This window comes from Myotis yumanensis, unplaced genomic scaffold, assembly GCF_028538775.1.
Source record: "Myotis yumanensis isolate MYYU_CA2020_CCGP unplaced genomic scaffold, mMyoYum1.0.hap1 SCAF_3, whole genome shotgun sequence".
NCBI classification, from domain to species: domain Eukaryota; kingdom Metazoa; phylum Chordata; class Mammalia; order Chiroptera; family Vespertilionidae; genus Myotis; species Myotis yumanensis.
Genome location: NW_027223754.1, coordinates 83629988 through 83645066, shown reverse-complemented (window position 1 = coordinate 83645066; position 15079 = coordinate 83629988). Strand labels below are relative to the sequence as shown.

Sequence of the window (15079 nt, the reverse complement as noted above, 5' to 3'; positions counted from 1 at the left end):
TTGCAGAAAGAAAAATCTAAATTCTTTCACAGACATTCGTGTTCAGCTGGCACTTTAGAAATTACCCAAGGAAGGAGCTAGCCCTGGTGTCTCTGAGGGCCATCTGAAGTCTACAGAAGTCTGTCACCCCATCCTCTAGTCTTTGGAATAGTCCTATATAAAGTTACTATTATTTTCACACAAGGAGAATGAGACTCAGAAAATGTAGGTAATTTGACCAAGTTTGCATCGTTAGTATGTTTTGAATACAGAAATTGAACCCAGGGTTGACTGACTCTAGACCATGTTCTTTTTATCACCATGTCATGCTTCTAGTTCCGTCTACTCCCACTCCTCCCTCCCACAAGCCCAGTGCCCATCCGGTGCCTTTGGATCACGGCCTATCTTCTCCACCATCCCTTGTACATGGATAGACATGTGAAGACTCTTCGGCCTTTCTCTCCTAAATCTACACAGTAACAAATCATGCTTCTCGGATTCCAAGAATAAGCAGAACATTAAAGGTTTGGAGAACCTCATAATCTGGCCCCAACGGGCCTTTCTGACTCACTTTTTTCACTGCTTTCCTGGGTAAGATTAATATTTTTTGCCTTTCTGCTTTTGCTCATACGTTTCTATCCAAATGAAGTGAACTTGCACCTCGTTATCCTAATTCTACAGCCTTCAGAGGAAAATGCAAACACCTTCCGCCCCACCTGCCCCCTCCATGAAGTGCTTCTCCATCTCCCAGCAGAAGTCATTTCTCCTGCCTCTGCACGGCCAGCCCGCATTGACTGTTTCTTCAGGGCTTACTGGTCAGCTGTCTCTGCCTCCTCTCCCTACGAAATTGCATACTTTTACGGGATTTGAGAATGTTTCATTGACTTGGAGTTATTTCTCAAAGTGGTTTTGCTTATAAATATTTAATAAGTAGGACAGAGAATTAACTAAGATGTTTTTCTAACTCCAGGGATGAGTTTGCTTATACACAAGGGTAAAAAAATTTTAAATATTTGAAAAGGCTGTACATACTTTAGTCTAAGACTAAAGGCAGAAATGTGAGAATGTTGTGCATATTGAAATACATCTGAGCAATCCAATTCCTTCTCAAACTTCAAACCCAGATCAATTATCAGCTCTTCTCTGCAGCCCTGATCCCCGCAGGAACCTCCTCCCCTGTGTTCCCACTATTATTCCTTCTATTTCTACTGCAGCCCTTAAACTGTATTTTAATCATTTACGAACGTAGCTGTCTCTCCCAGTCCTGGTGGCAGGAGACCTCCCTTACCCATCCATCTAGTCCCTCGGAGTCTGACATGACATACTGTGACTTTTAAATAAATATTTATTGGCTGAGTAAACCAAATGAATTAAAGCCCACACATGAACCTTCTGAATTTGTTGAATGGAACATATTCAGGTATTAGGTCCAGCAATAGAGGCTAAATTTTCTGTCACTCAGTTGTAAAATCTCTGCAGAATTCTTACCTATTTCTTTTATTGTAGTAAAATATCCATATTTCTCATCTTAACCATTCACAATTGTAAAATTCCATAGCATTAAATGCATTTATAATGTTATGTAACCAATCACCTCGATATCTAAAATTTTTTCATCATCATCCCCCCAAAAGTTTAATGTAGCCCTTAAATAATAACCCCTATACAGTCCCTTGTAACCTCTATTCTTATTTTGTGTGTCTTTAAATTTGCCTATTCTATGTCTCGTATGTAAGTGGAATCAGACAGTATTTGTCCTTCTGTGTCTCACTCACTTCATTTACCCTAATGTCTTCAAGGTTAATCTATGTTGTGGCATATGTCAAAACTTAATTCCTTTTCAATACTGAATAATATTCCATTATGAGAAAACTCTTCTTGCTGGCTTAGGTATCATTTACCTATTACAGCAAGGAAAAGTCAGTGGTCTATGTTTGAAAATATTGTACTTAAATATTTTTTTATAAATACAACATCAAAAATAACATTTGAAAGTGTAGAAAAGTTTGTTTCTATTTAGATAAACCTCTCATTTTTATTAAGGACTAAAGACCCGGTGCTAGAATTCATGCACTGGTGGGGTCCCTACGGGTGTCCTGCAGGGATCAGGCCCCAGCTTGGGTCCCCAGGCTTACAGCCCCAGCTTGCGCCCCCAGCCTCGCCGCCCCATAGCCCCACCTGGCATCCCACCATAGCCTGGTGCCACCCCCTCACCTGCTCCACCATCCTGCCTGTGGGACAATTGGTGAGGCGATTGGGTCCCCGCTTGCACCTGCGTTGGCCTGGCCCAACCTGCTCATCTGCTCCACCATCCCACCTCAGTCCCAATCTTGTCGGGGCCCATCGGGGCCTATCAGGGCCGGCAGCGCTTCCACTGCCGCCTGCTGCCAGCACTGCATCGCTGATGCCCGCCATGTTCTGTATCACCCCCTGGTGGTCAGCGCACATCATAGCAAGCAGTTGAACTCCCAGTTGAACAATTTGCATATTAGGCTTTATTATATAGGACGATAAAATGAAATGACAAAATCAGAAGAAGTTGGTAGTAATTTGTAGAAAACAATATTATTTAAACAAATACCCATTGTAATAAATGTGATATGCCTTTTTTTCTTGGGGTTGGGGATGTTTTACTTTGAATTTGTTATTTTTTTTTTCATCCCTTTTCTAAAAATGGCTGCCGTGTTTACTTATTGGACTCAATAAAGAATATTTTATCCCCAAAACATAAGAACTATGGTACCATAAAATTCATAGTTTCTTCTTATAAGCTGAGGAAATAAAAAGATGATAGATTCCTAAAATCCTACAGTTTGGCTCACTTCATATTAAAATGGTTAAAGGTTTACACAATAATTCAATCAGTCTGTCATCAGTATCTGAATAAACTACTTTTTATTAAAAAATACTTTTTTTGTGTGGCACACCAAACATGAACATTTCAGAGTTAAACAAGTTATACTGAATGTGTTTATATATTAGTTCACTAAAAATATTGTGTCTAGTTCTACTACCTCTAAATTTCCTCTTTTGATTTGAAGTGATTCAGTGTGTGTGTGTGTTTTGATGGACTTCAAACATTTGGGAATTACTCATATTGTGTAAGAAAGTGTTCAGTTTGTATTGGGGTCTAGTCTCAGCCCCAATATTCACTGGCCTTGTTAATGTTAGAGGCTGGGATGTTAAGGCATGTTACCTAACCACAGTGAGGCACTAGTCCCAGATTCATGAAATAATAATGCAGATACTTACTTCATAAGGTTGCTCTGATGATTAAATAAGATAGCATGCATACAGCACATAACACAGAACCAGGCAGACTGAAGGCATTGGTTTCCTCAAAAATAGTACTTTAGTTACATCATCCCAACCAAGCAAAATAGTCAAGCCCTTTTCCTACTATCAGCCTATCCTTGTCCTTAGGGATAAATAGCCAATGTTTATGTTTCTAAATATAATTTAAAATCAAAACAACAAGGAGGTACCATCTCACACCTGTCTGAATGGCTATCATCAACAAATCAACAAATGCAAGTGCTGGCAAGGATGTGGAGAAAAAGGAACCCTTGTGCACTGCTGGTAGGAATGTAGACTGGTACAGCAACTGTGGAGAGTATGGAGTTTCCTCAAAAAGTTAAAAATGGAACTCCCATTCGACCCAGTAGTCCCACTTCTAGGAATATATCCCAAGAAACCAGAAACACCAATCAGAAAGGATATACGCACACCTATGTTCACAGCAGCACAATTTGCAATAGCTAAGATTTGGAAACAGTCTAAGTGTCCATCAGCAAATGAGTGGATTAGAAAACTGTGATACATCTACACAATGGAATACTATGCTGCTGTAAAAAAGAAGGAACTTTTATCATTTGCAACAGCATGGGTGGACCTGGAGAGCATTATGCTAAGCAAAATAAATCAGTCAGAGAAAGATAAATATCACATAATCTCACTCATTTGTGGAATATAATGAACAACATAAACTGATGAACAAAAATAGTTCCAGAGACAGAGAAAGACCAAACAGACTGTCAAACCTCAGAGGGAAGGCAGGGAGTGAGGGGTTAAGAGATCAACCAAAGGACTTGTATGCATGCATATAAGCATAACCAATGGCCACGGACACTGGAACAAGTGGGGGCTTGTCCTGGGGCATAGGAGTGGCTGGGAAGGGGTTGATGGGGGAAAAAGGAGACACATGTAATACTTTAAACAATAAATAAATAAATAAATAAATAAATAAATAAATAAAAATATAAGACAAGCATAATCACTACAAAATATCCATTAAATATTTCAAGTGTAAGCCTGACATAAGCAAAATAATTATAATTCTCTAAGCTGCAAAGACTTGTGCAACTCTTATAAAGCAGATGGGCAATAACCCTCAGCACTGGGAAAATGTAGAGCTGGAATTCTTTGTTGCAGCTCCTTTTCACTTATTTGGTGTATTTCCAATAAACAGTAATCAGGGTCAAATACACTCAACTGTGAAGAAACTATATGGCTCTGGGCAACTGCCATTTTGAATGATGGTCAAGTAAGTACAGCGTATGCAAGGATTAAATAAAGTATTAATTATGTGTGGGTTTTTTTTTTTTTTAACCCAGCAGAAACATTGTCAGGAAAAACTATAATTGCAGCTGGAGCATGCAATAGTATTATTTTAGAGAACATACACATCCATTATAGTTGCTAGAGTATCAAAGTAAAGGACTCCAGTAAATCTAGTAATTACAGACTGGTTGTATTAATAAAATTAGCTATTCTGGGCCAAATTTTAATTGTTTCCCTGCTCTCAGAACTGTACAGATATCCAGACAATAAAGCTCAGATGTTTGTACTGCACATATCACCTCTTATATAATGTTCATTTATTGGTATGGAGCTATGCAATGGAATGTTCTTACTTCATAGGAAAAACAGACTCATAAAAATAAATTGCAGACATTTTATAGTAGAAAATGATATTTTTCCATACATGGCAAAAAGTGGTTAATGTACAATAGAACATTGCATGTAATGAAATGCATTTTTTGCCTAGGAAATATATTTATTGTGTTGAAAATTGTAATATCTTCCCCCGCACAAGGAAATTTCTATTATAATGCTTATTTGCTATTGTAGGGGATAAAAACCTTTTTTCTTGTTTACCAAAGTAGTGTATCTTCATATCAGCCCACAATACTGTCAAGTTCACTTAAGAAGAACAGTGTAGATAAGAAAAGGACTGAATCAGAAGCCAGAATATTTCATCTGTTTTTCATATCTGAGCAAGTGCTATGTAATCCACTACATCTGGTAGCAATCTCTTTTCAAAAAGCATTCTTCTTTTAGAAGAAAAAGCTAAAAATTGGTCATTTTGAGGCTCTCATCAATAAATAAATCTTTGCCTTTGAATATGTTTACACAAAAGTAAGGATTTGTTTCTCTAGTATTTTTAAGACAGAATGTGAAGAATGGGCTAGGAAGTAAAACTGTCTTCAGGTAAAGATAATGTATAAAAACCAGTATGAATCATTGTTTGTTATTAAACAGATATTGATTGTTACATGAAATCAATATATCATGCATCATTTTTATGACTTACAATCACAGTAAATCAAGTTTCAAGTAGGAAGTGCTATGCATTTTTACTGAGGATAATTGTCACTTCTGAGCAATATCTGAGTAGGATTTTGTGTCTAATTATCTGTTCTTTGAGCACATGAAAGTAACTTAGGTTCAATGCACACCAAAGAAAGGCTTTGTGGTGCTGGGTCTGGTATGCAATCAAACTATAGGTAGCAGAGGACAGATAGCGAAATCTAGACTGTACCAACCTAGAGTCAAGTATTTGTACTGATTCTTACTATGAGGGGCTGGTAAATGAAGCTTCCAGCCTTTGGGTCTTGGAAGGGGTCAGATGGCCTGGCAGTAGAGGCAATACAATGAGGTGTTCAAGAGCATTATTCTGGATTCATCCCAAGTGAGTGATCATAGGCACGTGATTTCATCTCTTTGATACCTAATCTCTGAAATGGGGATAATAGTAGCAACTATGTTATAGAGGCTTTCTGTAATTTTAACCACTAACTGGGTTTTACTAAGTCGTCTAAGGTTATAGAACTCTTCTAGCAAACGTTTCAACCTTATGGCCTCACTCCCCTGCCAATTGAAAAGTATTTTCTCCCAGAGGTCACCACTAACATATCAAGTGGAATAACAAATGCTTTCACAAAACATAACAGGAAACCTCCCAGCTGTCCCGAGAGCCTGGTGGACTGCATGGAACTAGAACTAGGACTTCCAAAGAACTCCGTGGCCTCACTGGGAGGTTTGAAGGACTCATGAAATCAGTGAATAATCAGTAAAGCTCCTAACTCAAATCAGGCCTCTTGGAAGAGAGTCTTGGCAAAGGCTCACCTGGTGTGTTTTTTCAAATATAAAGTGTTTCAGAGGAAATAGAACAACAGCCCACTCTTGAGACAGAGAAAGAACTAGATATCTTCTCTCTGATCCTTTTATCTCTAATTAGGATGGGGCATTTTGGTGGGAGAATCAAAGGGATAAAATCTATCTTGTGCTTCTCTGTTTCATATTACTTTCATGGAAAGGCAACATGGATGTTTTACCCCATATTTCCCCATCCTCCAAGTTTAAAGAAGGATATATGGGGAGAAGAAAATGTTCATTACTGCCACTTGGAAAGTCTCAAACCTTTTAGTGCAGGATGTGTTGCAGGAGCCCCCAAGAGTTGACTCTTATTTCATATTTCCTTCATTTCCCCAGTGGCTTTGCCCTTTCAATACTTATCTCACTGTTTCATTGATTTATCAGGGCAAAGGTAGTGCTATTTTTATTATTTAAAAAAATTTTTTAATTGATTTCAGGGAGGAAGGGAGAGGGAAAGAAAGGTGGAAAGATCAATGGTGAGAGAGAATCATTGATTGGCTGCCTCCTACAGGCCCCACACTGGGGATTGAGCCCACAACCCGGGCAGGGGCTCTGGCTGGGAATTGAACCTTGACTTCCTGGTTCATAGGTTGATGCTCAACCACTGAGCCATGCCGGCTGGGCTGTAATGGTATTTTTAAATAAACTGAGAAGGAATACCCACCACCATGTGCACTAATAAAAATTGTCACACATACACATATAGCACATAATGCAAATGTACATACATAACCACATTTACACACATTCACAATTTCATTGACCTTCAAGTACCTTTACTTTCAGCAATTTAGATCCCTCAGGTTCTTCCCTCTCTTTCCTCCATTTCTATCAGCTATTCATGCTTCCCAGGAGGATGATTAACTTAGGACAAATAGGAGAAGATGCCACTCAACCCTGTAGGTAATTAATATACGGAACCTACTTTAAAAAGATGATACCAGCAAGTAATAGAAGTGGGTTTGTAAATATTCCAAACAAATGTACAAAACAGCCAAAAAAGCAAAGAAACTGAGATAGCCAAACCATGAGTAGTACATCAGTGAGCCATGGTCCAGGGAGGCACTAAGATAAGTTTCTAACTTAGTAAATGTGATATTTCCACAGAAACAATTCCTATCATAGATGGAGATTGTTAATAGTCAATTTAATAGATGATTTACATCCAAAACTCTTTCCATGTAACTTTGCAATCTTTTCCCACTGCACCTCTGGACTTGGTCATGTACCCTGTTTTGTCTAATGAGATGTTAACAGAAACTGGATAAGCACCTTTAAGTTTCTGCTTGCCCCCTTGCATGACTAGGCTTGTATGCTCTTGCACTCTGCTATGGTTATGAAAACAGACTGGCCTAGCCCATAGGAGAATGAGCAATATATGTAGTTGAGGCAATGAGGGAACCAGGGGTTTTCTTTCATTTTAACTTTTGACAACTCAGTACCCTAAACATTTTTGTGGGTTTCTTATAGATCTGATGAGCGTAAAGTAACTCCTACGATTCTTTTAGAGCTAGATCTCTCTATAGACTTAACCACTGTTATTTGTGCAAGTCAGGCTGCTGTGGGACAATGTTCTTAAGATTCCTAGCAGGCCTTCTGTTTACTATAGAGGGCCTGCTAGGTCCTACTTTACTTCTTTAAGAGGTCATTAATAAAAGTTCTTAAATATAAATATTTGATTGGGTCATTGCCTCAGGCTATGTTTTACTTTGAGGATCTTTTGCTAAGTGAAGAGACCAGAGATGAAAAACAATTTCAATTTTCAACCAAGAAGTTCTGGTCCCTCTACATTTAGACCATCTAAATTTGCCTACATGGTGGTCTGTTATTTCTCTAACCTTTCTTTCGTGCAGAAATTTATCAATATGCAGATAGTAAGAGACCTTGATACATGAAGTAGGCTGAAAAAATTGCCCAAAGGACACAGAGATGACCAAGGAGAGTGCAAAAGTAGACATCTCAGATGGTAGAGCACGGAGCCACAGAAATAATGGACAGGAGGGTCACTCTCAGGGGGCGGAACTGAGGCCGAAGCCAGGAGCATTCCCCTCCTTTGGACTGGAGGTCCTGAAAGCATTTGCTAGGCTAGACTTCAGAACTGGTAAAAACCAATGACTCGAATGCATTTTCTATTCTTCTTTTAACATGGGATTTTTTTTACCATGATTATCCTGTCCTTTCTTGCTCTTGTGTATTAAGTTTGGTGGCAAATAGCTTGTCTTTTAAGTTCATAGGTTTTCAACTCAGAGGACCTGCATCCAAGGAGCCAAATTTGATCTTGAGATCCTGGACACTGAGCCTGATAATATGATTAGATGGAACCTTTAGGGATCTTGGGAGAAAGGAGTGAGTTTTGGGTGTGGAAATCAAATGGATAGTTGGGACCAGAGTATACACATTCCACTTCTATATCAGTTTCCATTCCAATGTCTGTATCAATTTTCTATTGCCACACGTAACACTGAATAACAGATTATCTAAAATTGAATAGCTTGAAACAACAATCATTTATTTAGCTCACAGGTCTGCAGGTTTGTGATAAATTGGATATTTCTCATGATCTTCATTGAATTCACTTGTATGTTTTCTAGGTCAGCTGGCTGCTGTTGGAATCATGTTTTTGGTGATGTTTGGCTTGGGGCACACATGTCTCAAATGACCTCATTTGTGACAAACCCACTCTCCTCCCCAAGTCTCTCTCATCCTTTCAGCAGACTAGTCCTAGCATACACTCAGGGAGCAAGAGAAGAGTATGATTAAGGCCATGATTTTGAAAAGCAGCAAGAGAGTAAACCTCAAAGGACAAGGACTTCCCAAGCCTCTGCTTGCATCATAGTTGCCAACAACTGATTGACCAGAATAAGTCACCTGGCTGAAGCCAGAAACAAGGGGTGGGGCCTTGAATGCAATCAGCCCACTGGAATTCCCCAACTGTCTGCCATGAAAATGAGTGTCCTACATGTTATGAGATATTCCACTAAAAAGAAGTTCTATGGTAGTGCAAATTTATGAAATTCTGCATGTTATATCCTCTTGGTAAGACACAGTTCCCATTAACCTATTAAAATCTCTGAAAATGTCTCTGTCTGTTTACCTTGGTTTAACTGGTATCTCCTCCAACACTTATTTAACCATGAAACACTTGTTAAAAGAAATGAAAGCAATGGTGCTGGGCCACACCATGACTTAATACCTAGCCTGACTGCAATTTCAGTCTCTCAGGGGAGTGGAATTTTAAACCAAGCAGCTTAGAATTTCCTGGTCAATTCTAGTATTGCAATCTGCCTGGTAAGACCCCTTACCTTCTCCTAAGGGAAGAGCATTCAAAAAGGTGACCTTGACTGAAAGGACCTACATTTCTAACTCCCTTGTCCCATCCTCCTGCTGCCTATAAAAACCTTCCATTTTGTACAACTCCTAGGAGCCCCCTTCTATTTAGTAGATAGGATGGTGCCTGATGCATGAATCCTTCAATAAAGCCAACTAGATATTTAAATTTGCTCAGTTAAATTTTGTGCTTTAGCAACATTAATCACAGAAAACAGTTGAACACATCTTGCAGAACAAGTGTTCCCTGAGTCACAGTCTGAGAAAAATCGTTGTAATAATTGCATCCCAAAAAAGAGCTTTAGGAGACCTAGATGTTTCCATGGCACAGATAGCTACTCACAGTAATCATTCTCTCAGCTCCCAGACGAAAAAGAAAAAAGATTCAGAAAAGTTAAGGAACCCGCACAGCAAAGGAGTAGTGAAGCTAGGATGCATACCCACGTCTGCCTGACCAAACACCATCATCTTTTATCTGTTTTCCTGTCAGTGGTAGAATGTCAGACACCATGACAAATGGCAGGCACGGCAGCACACGGTGACAGCCTAGCAATTGAGAAATTGGTTTTAGTCCTGGCTTTGCTACTACCTAAGTGATCTTGAGTAGGTCACAACCTCTTAAGCAGAGTAGATTGGAAGTGCCATGCTTTATGTTCCCTTGAAGCTCAAAGAATCTGCAAAATATTTTGATGAACAGCTCTTTGGGACACAAGAATTCTCTAAGGCTTCCCCATCTGCCACCATAAAAATGACCTAAAAGTTATTGCCTTGTTATTAACCTGGTCCTGAACATAACAAATTCATTTTTAAATGTGTTTATTTTAATCATTTAAGATATTCAAAATATCCTTCCCGCCTGAAACCCTGCCCTAGCCCTATCTAATTTTCCAGTGAAATCTTAATGATGTATTCCAGTGAGGGCATATTAATATTCTGAGGAAATACAATACCAGTACTGCAGACTCTAATTTTAGAACATTAATCACTAAAGATGATTTCCTTCTTCCTGTCCTAATTTTTTTTTCAGGTTTTCAGCCTCTTGGACTACATTAAGCTAGGTGGTAACTTTCCTTCATTAAACATTGCTTTCCTGAGGGCTTGCCCTTTGTTAGGAATGGTGGGAGGCTCAAAAATAAAAGAGAGAGAGAGAGAGAATTCAAAGCTCTTGGCAGCTCTGAGTTTGCCCTAGGGACATAAAACTTGAGGCCACATGGAAAACACCAACTGATCAGCAGAGGTATGGTCACTTTGTCACAGAAACCATTTTACTGTCATGAGATCCATTTTGGCTTTATCTCACCATCTTGCTGAGGCCGAGGCAATGAGGTGAATTTGTCTCAAAGTCATTTCCAAATCTATGGTCTAATATCTGTTTTTGGCGAGGCAGTACCTACAGCACCACACTAGGCATTCAATGAAATTCTTTGCCTTGGAGAAAACATCTAAAATATATTTAAGTCTCCTGTTCTAGAAGGAGCAACACAGCTCCTATGCTTCTACTGCCACCAATCTAGCAGTACATACTAGGCTAGCTTCCCTGTCCTTTAGGTCAGGGAGGGCCTCCAAGGTGGGTTTCTCTGACTCAGCACTATTGACATTTGGCCTAGAAATTGTACATGGCTGTGGTGCTGCCCTGTGCATAGCATGGTTAACAGATCTGAAGGACAATAGCACTCCCTACCCAGGTGTAGCAATCAAAAAGCACTCCAGACATTGTCAAATATCCCCCAGGATGCAAATTCTCTACAATATGAGAAGAAGAAAAAAAAATTTCAATTTTTTTTTTTTTGGTTAAAAATAGATACCACCCCTACCGCAACCAAGTAATGTCCCAGAGGTGCCAAGCTTCCCTCCAACCCATCGCCCCTGTGTGTAGTCGGGATTTCCACAGCTGTTCAAGTCAGACTTTTTTGACAGTTGTTCTGTTTCTTTTCCACTTGCCCTGTACCCCCAATACCATTTGTTGGTCTACTCACCAGGCTTTATAGCTCCTTACCAAGGTTCTAATAAGGAGATCATTATCCAAGTTTCTATAGCCCACATTCTTAAGCACTTTGGGACAAATTTAGTGGAAAAATTGGGGAGGATTACAGTGGCATGACAAGGTGTCATATTCAGAAGTCTTGCTTCCCAGTGCTGTGAGCCAGGGTGGTACACCAAAGCATGCATCCTCCAGTTCCTTCTCTCTCAGAGTGAAGTCTCCATGGACTCATCTGAGAACAAAAGACCTCCACCCCTATTGAGCTAAGATCAAACTAGGATCTTAAAATGTCTGGAGTCTCAAAAAGCTAATTCATTTGCTTTATTTTTATTGATTTCAGAGAGGAAGGGAAAGGGAGAGAAAAATAGCAACATCAATGATGAGAGAAAAATCATTGATTGGCTATCTACACGCCCCTACTTGGGATTAAGCCTGCAACCCAGGCATGTGCCCTTGACTGGAATTGAACCCAGACCGTTCAGTACACAGCCTCATGCTCTATCCACTGAGCAAAACCGGCTAGGGCAACTAATTCATTTGCTTTGAAGCATATAGCTACCAGATGGAAAAGCTAGGATTTGAAGATGGGTTCATCTACCTCCAAATGCTTATGCTCTTTCCTTCACTGCTACCAACTGTATTCCTTCAGAAAAACTAGAAACAATGGTTTGGGAGCACCATGACGGGCATCCCACATTTCTCCCTGCCTCTCCTCACACAGTAGTGTGCACATGGACATCTTTTTATGCCCACAACACTAAATCAATAGACTATGATACTAGATAAATTTAATAAACATATAGTGTTCACTATATGGCAGATGCTCATTTAATCCTTATAACAACCTAACAGAGCGAACATTCTCTTTATACCTTTTTTGTCAACCTTATTTCCATTTTCTGTTTAAGAATCTAGGAAGAACACCTGAACACCACTCAGTGGTTGTTCTTACCCATTCAGTGGCCTGAGCAGTGGAGCTGCAGCACAGGCTTCAGTGGTAGCTGAGAGCTCCAGTCTTCAGAAGGGAACTGGTGGATAGGCACAGAGGGCACCTGCAGTCCTTCAGACCAGTCTGAGACCTTGCGTGCAATAGCAGTCCATTCACCCTGAAATTCCTCCTTGGTCACACTGCTTTCAGCAGTGGCCTGTTCTTCCTGTACAATCTCATCAGGATCTCTGTGGAAGCAGAGGTCAGGCATAATCTCCCATGAGTGTTCACAGGAGACGGTACCATTCAGAACCTCCCAGGCCACATCACACACTGAATGAGCTCCTTTGTTATTGCATGAGGATGGCAATATCCACACAGTGCACAGAGAGTGTGTGTTACACAGAGCAGAGAGACGGCAGGCAGGTTGATGTAGAACACCTCTGTGAGAGGCTGGTGGTCAGCCTGGAATCAGTCACCACCAGATGTCTTGGCTCCTGGAAGCCTACCTGCAATATGTTTAGTGAGGATTCCAGGAGAGAAGTGTCCAATGGGAGTGGCTCACTGGCTGGTGCTCCTGGATGATATGACACTGACCTCAGTGGGGTTTTCCAAGGCAACAATGACACGAGATGCCAGAAGAAACTTTTCACAGATTCTCTTCAGATTTACGATGCAGATGCCATCACTTTTCCTTTTGTAGATGCACTATTCCATTTGGAGTCAAAATTGTGTATGTTGGGCTGGTGTCTCTTCTCCGCAGACGTGAACTGGTTCGTTTAAGTAGAAGGAGATTATGGGATTAAAGAAAAATGAAAAGACAGACACAAAATTAGATTAAAAACTTGGGCTGGGTGTGGTGTCTGCCCTCTGACTCAGGGGACAGACAGAGAGTGCCAGCACCGGAAGGAGTTTATTATATACACGTAAATTACAGGAAGTTACATCACATCTGGGTGGGCCTTGAGTTTTTGGCGACATCATGAGATCCATCCCCTTAACACTGGGCGGGAAAGTCAGACTGAGTGGCATCCAATCTCTTGATTGGGTCCACCCTCAGGGTGTGGCTCTGCCTTCGCTCTGAGTTTCAGCTGACATATTTAAACCAAGTGTTTTTTGCCAGCGGCCCTTAACAATTGTGCCACCTAAGTGGGTTCCTGCTGCAAGGAATTTAGGACATCCTCCTCCATTTGTTGGACATCAAGGGCTCTGGACATTGTTAATTAAAGTTTCCCTTTCACTGATCATCAGAGAGATGCAAATTAAAATGACAATGAGGTATCACCTCACACCTGTCAGAATGGCTACCATTAACAAATCAACAAATGACAAGTGCTGGTCAGAATGTGGAGAAAAGGGAACCCTAGTACACCGGTGAGAATGCAGACTGGTGCAACCATTATGGAAAACAATATATAACTTCCTAAAAAAATTAAATATGGAACTTCCATTTGACCCAGTGATTTCACTTCTAGGAAGATATCCTAAGAATTCTGAAACACCAATCAGAAGGGATATATGCACCCCTATGTTCATAGCAGCACAACTTACAATAGCTAAGATCTGAAAACAGCCAAAGTGCCCATCAGCAGATGAGTGGGTTAAAAAGCTGTGATACATTTATACCATGGAATACTATGCAGCAGTAAAAAAAAAAAAGAATCTCATACCCTTTGAGACAGCATGGAGGGACCTGGACAATATAATGTTAAGTGAAATAAGCCAGTCATGATCTCATTCATATGTGGAATCTAAGTAACAAAATAAACTGATGAGCAGAGTGGATCCAGAGACATGGAAGCATGGAACAGATTGAGGAATCTCAGAGGGAAGGGGTTGGGGGGGAGAATGGGTGGGTGGGAGGTAATCAACCAAAGACCTTGTATGCATATATGCATAACTAACGGACATAGACAATAGGATGCTGAAGACCTGGGGTGGGGGGCAGGGATGGGCTGAAGGTGGTCAATGGGGAGAAAAGGGAACATAAGTCATATTTCAACAATAAAGATTTATTTTTAAAAAGTTTCCTTTTAAGTTACAATGGGAACCCAAAACAATGCCATATGGACCTCTCTCTGGGTAATGGAGAAAGGCTCTTTATTCCTATATAAATGCTGAGCAACAGAGACAGGGATATTAGTAATTTGACAAATATCACACAGCTAGTCAGAGGCCGAATTGGACAAACTCTGAAATGCCTTAATCACCTGATGGTCCTTTGGACAGAAAGAAATAAGTTTAGTATTAACTAAGTGTATTAGTCAGAGTTCTCCAGAGAAACAGAACCAATAGATAGGAAGTGTCTAGGTAGTTAGGTAGATAGATAGATAGATAGATAGATAGATAGAAACAGGTTGAGAGAGAGAGACAGTGACAGAGACAGAGAGAAAGAGAGAGACAGAGACAGAGATAGAGTTAGAGAT

General features: G+C 40.1%; 1 pseudogene; it reads right to left on the bottom strand.

Annotated features, from left to right (window-relative positions):
• Positions 1 to 12681: 12681 nt before the first annotated feature.
• Positions 12682 to 13870, bottom strand: LOC139006227 (small ribosomal subunit protein uS2 pseudogene; annotated as a pseudogene).
• Positions 13871 to 15079: the final 1209 nt, after the last annotated feature.